The following is a 13,020-nucleotide window of genomic DNA, read 5'->3' as shown; positions in this document are numbered from 1 at the left end:
GCCCGCTTCATTCGCTGCTGGTACAACTGCCCATGACAAATGGCCGCCAACCTCTTTTCCTCAATCAGGCTCAACTCTTCATACCGAGTCCTTACCCATTCAGCTTCTTCCAATTTCACATCCATCAGGACTCTCAACGAAGGAATCTGAACCTCAACCGGTAGCACGACTTCCATCCCATATACAAGTGAGAAAGGCGTTGCCCCAGTAGATGTACGCACCGAGGTTCGATACCCATGCAATGCAAATGACAACATCTCATGCCAATCCTTATAGGTCACGACCATCTTCTGCACAATCTTCTTTATATTCTTATTGGCTGCCTCAATCGCCCCATTCATCTTTGGACGATAAGGAGAAGAATTGTGATGCTCGATCTTGAACTCCCGGCACAGTTCTGCCATCATCTTGTTGTTAAGATTAGAACCATTATCAGTAATGATTCTTTCGGGAACCCCATATCTGCAAATGATGTCTCTTTTGAGGAACCTATTGAAATTCTGGTGTAGTCAGAATTCAGATGTTATCCACCACGACATGACATCTGATCTAACATTGTAACTAATACATCAAGATAGTTATTAACCACTGTACTAATATGCACAGGTTCACAGATGTCACGACATCTCATTCTATGTCGCCCTAGAATGTATGAACCCCTGGTTCTGTGCTTCAGGAAGAAAGACTCAACAGAAGTCAAACCTAGCACTCACTTCAGTTGTTTTCTTCCATAGTTATCAGCATGATGTCTTACTATTGATTTGAACATCATCTGTTACAGCATTACAGGTTTACCTTATTTTATAACTGGCACAATTATAACATGCAAAAGGTAAAAACACAAGTAATTGTTAACCTAGTTCAGTCCAACATGACCTACATCTGGGGGCTACCAAGCCAGGAAGAAGATCCACTATTAGTAGTATCAATTCAGAGTTAAACTCCCCCGTTTACAACTCATCACTTAATCCCTACCCAATGCAATTTATACCTAGGAACTCCTAGATAGAAACCTCCAGTTTCCATTCCTATCACTATAAATACAATGTAATGTGCAAACACCTTGAACTTGCTTCACAGCTTCATTCAAGAACATAATCACTCTTGCCTACAGGCTTTGAGTGACAAACACTCTCAGGTTTACCACTGAGAGACACATGGTAACCTTCCCACAGATTGGGAGGTTTACCTTACACACACCCCTAAAAATTCATTCTAAGAGGCTTACAAAGACTATATTACAATCAGCTATTTATAACCTAATCACCCAAGTGGATTTGGGCCTTCAGAAATCGCAACAAACTTCTCCTTTGCTGTTACAACATTAGCAGAAACTTTCTGCTACAAACAAGGTCTTCAATCTTTTAGTTCCTAAAATATCTCCAAATTTAGTTCCTAAAATATCTCCATATTTAGTTCCTAAAATATCTCCACATTTAGTTCCTAAAATATCTCAAGACCTCCATAAATAATGCCACATAGGATTCTAACTAATTTCCACATATTAGTGTGCTAACAAATAGGCTATTTGTTAGGTTCCTTAATTGTAGCTTGGTTGTTGGTTTCCTGGATTTTCTCTAAGCTGTTGACTTCCTGAAGAATAGCCCAAGAAAAAGCTGAAACAGAAAACTGCACAACCTACAATTTAGCATATGCTGTCAGGCATGAATGTCACGACATTCAGCTTGACATCAAGGTCCATATGCTGAGTCTGTTTTTCCAGAAAACAGACTGTACAATTTTGCTGACCTGTACAGGATCAAAATGACCATACTACAGTAACAGCTTACATTAATAAATGTCAAAGTGTCCAACTTAACATTTACACATTTGGCCTTAAGTTAGTTTTGTTATTCTCTTGAAGAACAAACTAAGTTACATGCTGAAGTATAGCAGAACACCACTCTGCCTAATCTTCAGTAGCTACTGTCAATGATGAATGTCACAACATCCAGTTTGACATTCAGTCAGTAGGCCTTATGCCAGGTCTGGTTCTTCCTTGATAACCAGACTGCAAATGCATACTAAGTTCTAACAGAACTTCTGTTCCTTAGTATCTGTTGACAGGTATGAATGTCACAACATTCAATAATCCTGTGTTAGCTAGTCCTGCAGTAACTACAATGTAGTCACATATCCATGTCATGACATCAGTCAAGACATTAGTGTTTTACCATATAATGCAGCCAATTAAACACCTACAAACTCCCCCTTTGGCAAATTTTTGGCTAAAACACTTTGATCCCCATAACAGAGTTCATGGCAGCGGAATACTACTAGCTAATACACTCAGAGTGGCAGCACACTCACACACATGGAAGTTAAATAAAAACTTCGCATAGCAGCACACACATGTTAGAAGTTGCACCTAAACTTCAACATCAGCTGCAGGGGGGAATCTTCAGATCTGTCATGAAAGTCTGTTGTAGAGACCCACTCTGTTTGTCAGGGGTATTGGTGGTTATTACTCCCCCTTTTTGTCAAAAATGTTGCCAAAGCCAGCAACATAGCCAGAGCACACTGACAGAGTTCCAGACTTGGTTTTACTTCACAGTTTCAACCAAGTTCACATCCACTTGATCTTGCTTCACAGCTTCGATCAAGTAATCACCCACTTTTGCTTTACAGTAGGTACAGCCATATCAGATTCCAAGACTTTGAGTCTGACATCTTGATCCACTCCTGCATGAACACTTTCTTGAACTCCAGCAGGCACATAAGATATCTTATGTTAAGACATCTTGTGAATACTCTGTCCTTTTTGTTAACAAGGCAAACTATCAGCAGTTTAAACCACATAATAGTAGTTTAGTCAGCAGCAGGAGCAAAAACAATTACTAGTTATGGCTACTAGTAATACACACATGCACAAGGGTACTTCTTCTCCCCCTAAGTCTGTGCATTCATCAAATAACAGCTGCTGTAACTCCAGCACCTGTACCAGCCAGAATGTCCTACTGGCATATGCTTCCATATTGTCATGACATCCGGTCAGACATTCTTCTGCTCACTCAGCCTTGACACATACCAACTTTATCCCACTATCTAACAGGTTTCCAAACCTTGTTATCTGAGAACACATAGACCACAAGCTTGATGATTACTTGCAGTGCAAGGACAGAACTCCCCCTGTCATGAACAACCCATTCTCCTCTTGAAGCTTGGAGATCACACATGGGCATATCCAACATCCCAAAGTTGGACCTTCACATACTTCCTGATTCAAAGAGACTCCAGACCACTTGATGAATGGAAAACATAAGACGCATCTTCATGTCTTCAAGAGCACACCCTCTGTTCAACCCTCTTAGCTGAACACATTCACACTCTGTGTCAATCTCTCTTCTAACCAGAACAGAAGACCACTTCACAAGATGTTCTAACATCAGCTGGGACATCCTTAATAACAGGACAAGGCACACCATCTGATAGTCTTCAGATATCACTGAGTCACCGGGTTGATCAAGAAGAACCCAGACATACATTGGGACATATACATTTTCATCCCATTACAAGAGATAATCTTCCATAGATAGCTCAGAACTCCTACCACAAGCTCCAAGGGATGAATAGAAAACACCTCCTTTAGTCTTCAACTTACTACTTTTCTGCTCAAAAGTAATTTGTCTCAGACTTTCCTCAAGAATAATCAGCTGCCATATGGATTATCTTGATTCTTCGAACTCACTCCTGAGATAGACCAAATGCCACTGGTTGATTACCTCCTTCATGAATCCTCATATGACAAGGTCAAATGCTACTTTTTGACCTCCCCAAGTTTATCAGACTTCTCCCAAAGATATTCTGACCTTCCAAGTGAGACTTGAACTTCAAGCTTTTTGAAGTATCCAATCTACAACCCTGTAGACCTTTCTATCTCAAGTTGATGTGCCACTTCACCAACTAAGAATCTGATGTTGAACCAAATGTCACAACATTGTGTTTTGACATCCAGCTGTTGAATTCAGCTCCTTCTTCTGCCACTTGAAAGAACTTCCTCCCTTCACAGAACAAGAGTTCAATGTTCTCATAGACTTGATTGTGGAACCAAGTTTGAGTAAACAACCTCCATCCTGCAGGTTTGCAGTTAAGTCATCCAAGCTCACACCTTGATGAATCCCTGCTTCTTCTCCAAAGACATCAGACACTCTGATGTATGAGTCTTCAGAAGGACCAGTTAGAAACTAACCCTTCAGCTCTACCAAGGATTCCACATCCTAAGGCAAGGCTGTTTCCATGATGTCAAGACTACTGCCACTTGTTCTTGACTTCACAGTGTGCATAAGCTAATGCACTTCCTTACCTAGATCAGAAATAAACTGATCCAAGTAACCACCATCAAGACTATGATGTCTTCTTCTTCTTGTACATACCAAGGCTGAACATGTTTCTTGCCAGGAAACCTTTTCAGAGATCATATGCTTTTGCTGCCACCAAAGAGATAGATCATAAGCCAATGTACTGTCCTTCCTGTGATTCTGCACAGGGTCTTGAAGAAGTGATGTTCCAACATCTTTAAGAACATCAGTTATCTTGAGCTCCAAGGATAATCAATTAAACACTTGCACTTGGCACAAGTAGACATTGATCTTAAATCCTTTCCCAATCATCCCTTCAGATACTTCCACCATAAGAATACTTTGAAAATACTCTTCTTGTGTCAACATCTTCTGCTTGCAAGCACCTAGACAATTTTGAAAGTCTTCCCAGATTAAATTCACCCTTAGGAATGAGAGAGATGAATTCTTCCTTGCAAATGTGTCACACAACCACCAGAACCCATGTGACACAGGTCAACAGCCAACCAGACCCTAGGCTGACCAGACTTGAGGAGGTTAACCAAAACTCCCCCTCAACTTAACAATCATGGATACTCCACACCAATATCCATGCATTGTACACATATGTCTCAACATGACATACATTATCCCTACCAGTGGCAACTAACTCCTCCAATCAGACTCCAACTGACCATAAGTACTAGTGAGACACACAATACCAGTCGATAGTAGTTATGCATTGCCAGGGCATACTACTTCAACCAACCTCTGAATCTTCATATTCTTACTCCTTGACAGAACTGCCACTTCTGCACGTGGTGTTTGAATAACATGATTCATGGTTCCAATCCTCGTAGATGATACAACACTCAGGTTACCCCATTATTGACTGCTAACATCCAGGGGACTTGTCTTCCAACACAGCATAGTACTTCAGGGAACACCTATCCAACCCTGCTCAATCTACAGGAATATGCCAAACAGCAGGAGATTGCACACTGCCACATCTCAACCAGCTCAACTTTTAGAGATCAGACTTCTAAAGGTGACCTTCTTGAGCACACATACAGTTGACCCTTCCCTTGTCAACTTAGCACACACAAATGTCTCCTCTTCCAGGTCAGGAGTAGGTTCCAAACAGAAGTATCCCTTTGTTTGATACCTAAAAATATCTGCTCTTCAACCAGTAGCTGCATACTTGTTGAACAACATGTTCTAACATCGCATAGAACATTAGTTCCACCTCCTTGGAACAAACCTTCCTTGAAGGTCTTCAAGGTCTTCATACACCCTACTCAAGTGAGTAAAAGAATCAGTGATTAAGTGATTCTTACCATCCTGAAGTGAGAACGTCATGATGAGTGGACTTGAGGGGACTCAAGTATCTTTGACATCTTCAGTAGATTATGATGAGATCTTGAATACAGCAGCCTTACATCCACATGAGGGGAAACAACATCAGAGTTTGAGTTTTGCCAGGTATTATGCAGCGGAAATCATAATACAACTCAACCTATGAACACACACTTCACCAGATCAGCCTCCAAGACCATACCACGTTTGACTGTGATTCAATACTGGCACAGCTGTCCCACACACAGGCCAATTGCCACCCTCCAGAGACAGGTACACACCATTCCTGTCATGAACAGTCCATCCACCTACTTCAAGGGACCATTCAGGGAAAGTACAGAACCTTTCACAGGTTCCAACATTAGTACTACCATAACTTCTGGCAAGATACCAGAAAGTATCACCCATGGATCTCATCCAGAGACAGAACAGGATGCCTGCTCTGATACCAATTGAAATTCTGGTGTAGTCAGAATTCAGATGTTATCCACCACGACATGACATCTGATCTAACATTGTAACTAATACAGCAAGATAGTTATTAACCACTGTACTAATATGCACAGGTTCACAGATGTCACGACATCTCATTCTATGTCGCCCTAGAATGTATGAACCCCTGGTTCTGTGCTTCAGGAAGAAAGACTCAACAGAAGTCAAACCTAGCACTCACTTCAGTTGTTTTCTTCCATAGTTATCAGCATGATGTCTTACTGTTGATTTGAACATCATCTGTTACAGCATTACAAGTTTACCTTATTTTATAACTGGCACAATTATAACATGCAAAAGGTAAAAACACAAGTAATTGTTAACCCAGTTCAGTCCAACATGACCTACATCTGGGGGCTACCAAGCCAGGAAGAAGATCCACTATTAGTAGTATCAATTCAGAGTTAAACTCCCCCGTTTACAACTCATCACTTAATCCCTACCCAATGCAATCTATACCTAGGAACTCCTAGATAGAAACCTCCAGTTTCCATTCCTATCACTACAAATACAATGTAATGTGCAAACACCTTGAACTTGCTTCACAGCTTCATTCAAGAACATAATCACTCTTGCCTACAGGCTTTGAGTGACAAACACTCTCAGGTTTACCACTGAGAGACACATGGTAACCTTCCCACAGATTGGGAGGTTTACCTTACACACACCCCTAAAAATTCATTCTAAGAGGCTTACAAAGACTAGATTACAATCAGCTATTTATAACCTAATCACCCAAGTGGATTTGGGCCTTCAGAAATCGCAGCAAACTTCTCCTTTGCTGTTACAACATTAGCAGAAACTTTCTGCTACAAACAAGGTCTTCAATCTTTTAGTTCCTAAAATATCTCCAAATTTAGTTCCTAAAATATCTCCATATTTAGTTCCTAAAATATCTCCACATTTAGTTCCTAAAATATCTCAAGACCTCCACAAATAATGCCACATAGGATTCTAACTAATTTCCACATATTAGTGTGCTAACAAATAGGCTATTTGTTAGGTTCCTTAATTGTAGCTTGGTTGTTGGTTTCCTGGATTTTCTCTAAGCTGTTGACTTCCTGAAGAATAGCCCAAGAAAAAGCTGAAACAGAAAACTGCACAACCTACAATTTAGCATATGCTGTCAGGCATGAATGTCACGACATTCAGCTTGACATCAAGGTCCATATGCTGAGTCTGTTTTTCCAGAAAACAGACTGTACAATTTTGCTGACCTGTACAGGATCAAAATGACCATACTACAGTAACAACTTACATTAATAAATGTCAAAGTGTCCAACTTAACATTTACACATTTGGCCTTAAGTTAGTTTTGTTATTCTCTTGAAGAACAAACTAAGTTACATGCTGAAGTATAGCAGAACACCACTCTGCCTAATCTTCAGTAGCTGCTGTCAATGATGAATGTCACAACATCCAGTTTGACATTCAGTCAGTAGGCCTTATGCCAGGTCTGGTTCTTCCTTGATAACCAGACTGCAAATGCATACTAAGTTCTAACAGAACTTCTGTTCCTTAGTATCTGTTGACAGGTATGAATGTCACAGCATTCAATAATCATGTGTTAGCTAGTCCTGCAGTAACTATAATGTAGTCACATATACATGTCATGACATCAGTCAAGACATTAGTGTTTTACCATATAATGCAGCCAATTAAACACCTACACCTATCAACGACCTGTTTCGTCACATTTGCGTAAGATGCCGCTTCCACCCACTTGGTGAAGTAGTCAATAGCCACTAATATGAACCGGTGCCCATTCGAAGCCGTGGGCTCAATCTTCCCAATCATATCAATGCCCCACATAGCAAACGGCCACGGAGATGACGTCAAACTCAACGAGTTTGGAGGCACGTGCACCTTATCAGCATAAATCTGGCATTTATGACATTTCCGCACAAAGTTGAAACACTGGGCCTCCATTGTCATCCAGTAATAACCAGCCCGTAACAACTTTTTCACCATTGCATTCCCACTGGCATGGGTACCAAACGACTCCTCGTGCACTTCTTTCATCAATTGGCTCGCTTCTTTGTCATCGACACATCTAAGCAACACCCAATCAAAATTCCGCTTGTACAAAACCCCACCCTTATTCAGATAGAATACCATGGCCAACCTCCTCAGAGTCTTTCGGTCTTTCTTAGACGCTCCCTCGGGATACTCTCGGGTTTCCAGATAGCGCTTGATATCATAATACCACGGCTTTTCATCATTAGGCGCTGTGTCAACAGCAAACACATAAGCCGGTCTATCCATACGTCCCACCTCAACACTAGGGAACTGATTCCACCACTGCACCTTAATCAAGGCAGCCAGAGTAGCCAAAGCATCTGCCAAAGGATTCTCTTCTCTCGGCACATGGTGTAATTCCACCTTGGTGAAAAACGTCAACAATCTCCTCGTATAATCCCGGTATGGAATTAAATGAGATTGATGCGTATACCATTTCCCGTTAACCTGGTTCACAACTAAAGCTGAATCTCCATAAATGACAAGGTTCTTGATCCTCAAATCAATCGCCTCTTCGATCCCCAAGATACAAGCTTCGTATTCAGCCACATTGTTGGTGCATTCAAATGTTAGCCGGGCAGCAAAAGGAATGTGGGATCCCTTCGGCGTAACCAAAACAGCACCAACTCCACTACCATTCACGTTAACGGCCCCATCAAACATCAGAATCCATTCGGATTCAGGGTCAGGCCCCTCCTCCGGGATCGGTTCCTCATAATCTTTCGATTTGAGAAACATGATGTCCTCATCAGGGAACTCAAACTTCATCGGTTGATAATCCTCAATGGGTTGCTGGGCGAGGTAATCAGATAATACACTCCCCTTTATTGCTTTCTGAGAAGTGTACTGGATATCATATTCAGTCAAAATCATTTGCCATCTCGCAACCCGTCCGGTCAATGCTGGCTTCTCAAATATATACTTGATCGGATCCATCTTGGAAATCAACAAAGTGGTATGAACCAGCATATACTGTCTTAGTCGGCGAGCAGCCCATACCAAAGCACAACAAGTTTTCTCGAGCAGTGAATATCTTGTTTCACAGCCGGTAAACTTTTTGCTAAGGTAGTAAACTGCATGCTCTTTTCGACCAGACTCGTCATGCTGCCCCAGTACACACCCCATAGACCCCTCAAGGACTGTCAAGTACAGAATTAACGGTCGTCCCTCCACGGGAGGCATCAGAATTGGAGGCTCCTGCAAATATTCTTTTATCTTTTCAAATGCCGTTTGGCAATCATTATTCCACCTGACCGTCTGATCTTTTCTTAACAACTTGAATATGGGTTCACACGTGGCGGTTAGATGAGATATGAACCGTGAAATGTAGTTCAATCTACCTAAGAAACCACGAACCTCCTTCTCTGTTCTCGGTTCAGGCATTTCTTGTATTACTTTTACTTTGGCAGGATCAACCTCGATTCCTCTTTCGCTTACAATAAACCCCAGTAACTTACCGGATCGCACTTCGAAAGTGCACTTATTCGAATTCAACCTTAGTCTGAAATGTCTCAATCGGTCAAACAACTTGGCCAGATCTACCAGATGCCCCTCTTCTGTTTGGGACTTTGCTATCATGTCATCAACATAGCATTCGATCTCATGATGAATCATATCATGAAACAAAGTCACCATAGCTCTTTGATACGTGGCACCGGCGTTCTTGAGACCGAATGGCATTACCTTATAGCAAAAAGTACCCCACGGTGTGATGAACGTTGTTTTCTCCATATCATCTGGCGACATTTTAATTTGATTATAGCCAGAAAAGCCATCCATGAAGGAAAACACCGAGAATTGAGCTGTATTATCTACCAACACATCGATGTGAGGTAATGGGAAATCATCCTTCGGGCTAACTCTGTTCAGATCCCGGTAGTCCACACACATCCTCACCTTTCCATCCTTCTTCGGCACCGGCACAATATTCGCGACCCAAGGCGGATAATTAGTAACAGCTAGGAAACCAGCATCCAACTGCTTCTGCACCTCCTCTTTAATTTTCATGGCCATCTCAGGTCGAGTTTTGTGCAACTTCTGCTTCACTGGAGGATAATCTGCTCTCAATGGTAACTTGTGCACAACGATATCGGTATCCAACCCTGGCATATCTTGATAAGACCAAACGAAGATATCAACATACTCTTTCAACAACGCTACCATTCTGCTCTTGACATTCACCTCCAAAGCAGCCCCAACCTTTACTTCCTTTCGGACCTCCTCGGTACCCAGATTCACAATCTCGACTTGCTCCTCGTGCGGTTGAATCACCTTCTCCTCTTGTTTCAACAATCTGGCTAATTCTTCTGGCAGTTCACAATCTTCTTCGCCTTCTTCTTCGGCATGATAGATCTGATTGTCGAAGTCATATGAGGGTGTAACAGGATTGTTATCAATGAGATCCGGAGAACGATCGCATCTGCATGAATGTTGATTCATGCATTGCTTTTAGAACCGGAGCGAAGCAAATTAAAAGGAAGAAAAAATGAAAATAAACATTACCATTTTTATTGTTTTGTTTTTAAACTGCAAAAATAAATGAAAAACAGGGAACACCGCTTTTAATAAAAAAACATCCTTTTATTGATGATGCAAATATTGCAAAATGAAACACATGAGGTGGCCCTTACAATGAACCATTACGTTTTGGGCAAAACACATGGTTTTCATGCAAACAGAATTGAAAAACAGAAATATTACTCTTCACGTAGAGTGACAGTGATGATCTTTTCGGCCATCTAGTTCTGGATCTCCATCCCTGGTACGCACGGTTTTATCTATGAGTCGAGCTCGCAGTCACTATCGATCTCTTCACCCACCGCACAGACGTGATCTGCATCCTCAGAAATTGCATTCACCCCCACCTGACCATGCGCCGGCATGGGATTAACATTAACATTCGGCAATGGTGCGAAATTGATGGCCTTGGAATCCACCAAGTCTTGGACGGCATGCTTGAAGGCTTTACAATTCTCAACATTATGCCCGGGAGCACCAGAATGGAACTCACACTTGGCGTTCTCATCATAGCTTACAGGCCTCTGGTCTGGTCTCAACGGAGCTAACGTCCTCAACTGTACCATCCTGAGATCCTTCAACTTCTTCAACAGAAGAGTATACGTCATGGGTGGCTTATCAAATTGACGATCTGCCATCCTTCCTCTCACTTGGTACCCAGCTCTCTGCGTTCTCTGTTGAGGTGACTGTTGTTGTTGTTGTACATATTGATCACCAGCAGGAATTGTTACCGCAGCAGTATGCTGGTAGTAACGATCCCTACCGTGTCCTCTCTGGGCATACACAACACTCGTGTCACCCTCCTTCTTACGCTGACCGTTACCGAATGGCTTCTTCGACCCAGACGACGAAGCATTTCCCTGTATCTTCCCCATTTTCAGCCAGCTTTCGATTCTCTCCCCAGCCACCACAATGTCTGCAAAGTTGGTGATTGGGCATCCCACCATTCTTTCAGCAAACGTCCCCTGGAGGGTACCCATGAATAGATCAGACATCTCCCGATCTACCAACGGAGGTTGAACTTTGGCAGCCAACTCTCTCCATCTCTGTGTGTATTCTTTAAACCCTTCATTTGGCTTCTGAAACATACCCTGTAACTGGGTACAACTAGGAGCCATGTCAGCGTTGAATTGGTACTGTTTAAAGAACGCATCTCCCAAATCCTACCAGCTCTTGATATCCGATGATCTCAACTTGGTATACCATTCCAGAGACCCACCAGACAAGCTGTCCTGAAAGAAGTACATCCAGAGCTTCTGATCCATTGTATAAGCAGATATTTTTCGGACAAAATCCTGGAGATAAGTTTCCGGGCAAGAACTCCCATTGTATTTATCAAAAGCGGGCGCTTTAAACTCCTGTGGGATCACAATCCCCTCAACCAGCCCCATGTTTGTCATATTGATAGCCCCAGGAGTAGCATGGCTTTCCAGAGCCCTGATCTTCTCTGCTAGTACCTGAATTTCTTTGTTTGGCGGCGGAACACCGTACTGACCAAATTGCTCATTCAACACAGAGAACTGATCTTCTTCTTTATCCTCCATGGCCCCAAAGAAAGGAGGAAACTGATTATCCTTCAGATTATTGCCTACAGGACCTGGCCCTCCGCCTGTAGCGAAACCAAAACCTCCCCCATTGTTGATCACTACACCAGCAGTAGTCGCCTTCCTTCTGGGATCACCACCATCCCTAGAACCACCGAGACCATTGTTGGAAACACCCTCCTGATTATTGCCACTATTGGCAGCCGAAGCCCGCTCGAGCTTTTCCACCTTATCGGCAAGTGCTTTCTGCCCCAAGGAAAATCCTTGCATGGCACTGATCAACTCTCCCATCTTTTCTTTCAGCTCGAGAATGTCAGCGTTGGGTAGATCCATCAGTTTGGATTTGTTGCGCCTGGTAGGGTATTTGTGCGGACGAGCTACGTGCAAGGGAATGATTCTGCGCGCGCGAGCAATGATTCCTGAAACAATCAAACACGTTAGAAACCGACACCTGCAAAATAGAAGACACGTTATTATGATTCATGCATGAATGCAATGTCTATCCATGTGAGGAACACTCTGTCTTTCGATCCTGGTTTCATTGAGACAGGTAATAATCCGACAGCAACATTCTGATGTAAGTCAACTGGCTTCACCATACGGAACAAAAAGTTATGATTTATCAAAGACATCACCCGACCATGTGTGTGTTATGTGAGTGTACGCGGAAAAGCAAATAAAGCCTTGAAGATCGATCACTGAATGATAATAACCCCTGTATATCAAAAGTGCACAACACGTGCAAGAGTCATGCATCATGTCTGATACAAATCAATTTTACAATTCTCCATAATCAGAAAGAAAATACAAGCAAG

Source organism: Lathyrus oleraceus, chromosome 7 (genome assembly GCF_024323335.1).
Source record: "Lathyrus oleraceus cultivar Zhongwan6 chromosome 7, CAAS_Psat_ZW6_1.0, whole genome shotgun sequence".
Classification (NCBI taxonomy): domain Eukaryota; kingdom Viridiplantae; phylum Streptophyta; class Magnoliopsida; order Fabales; family Fabaceae; genus Lathyrus; species Lathyrus oleraceus.
This window is presented reverse-complemented; position numbering follows the sequence as displayed.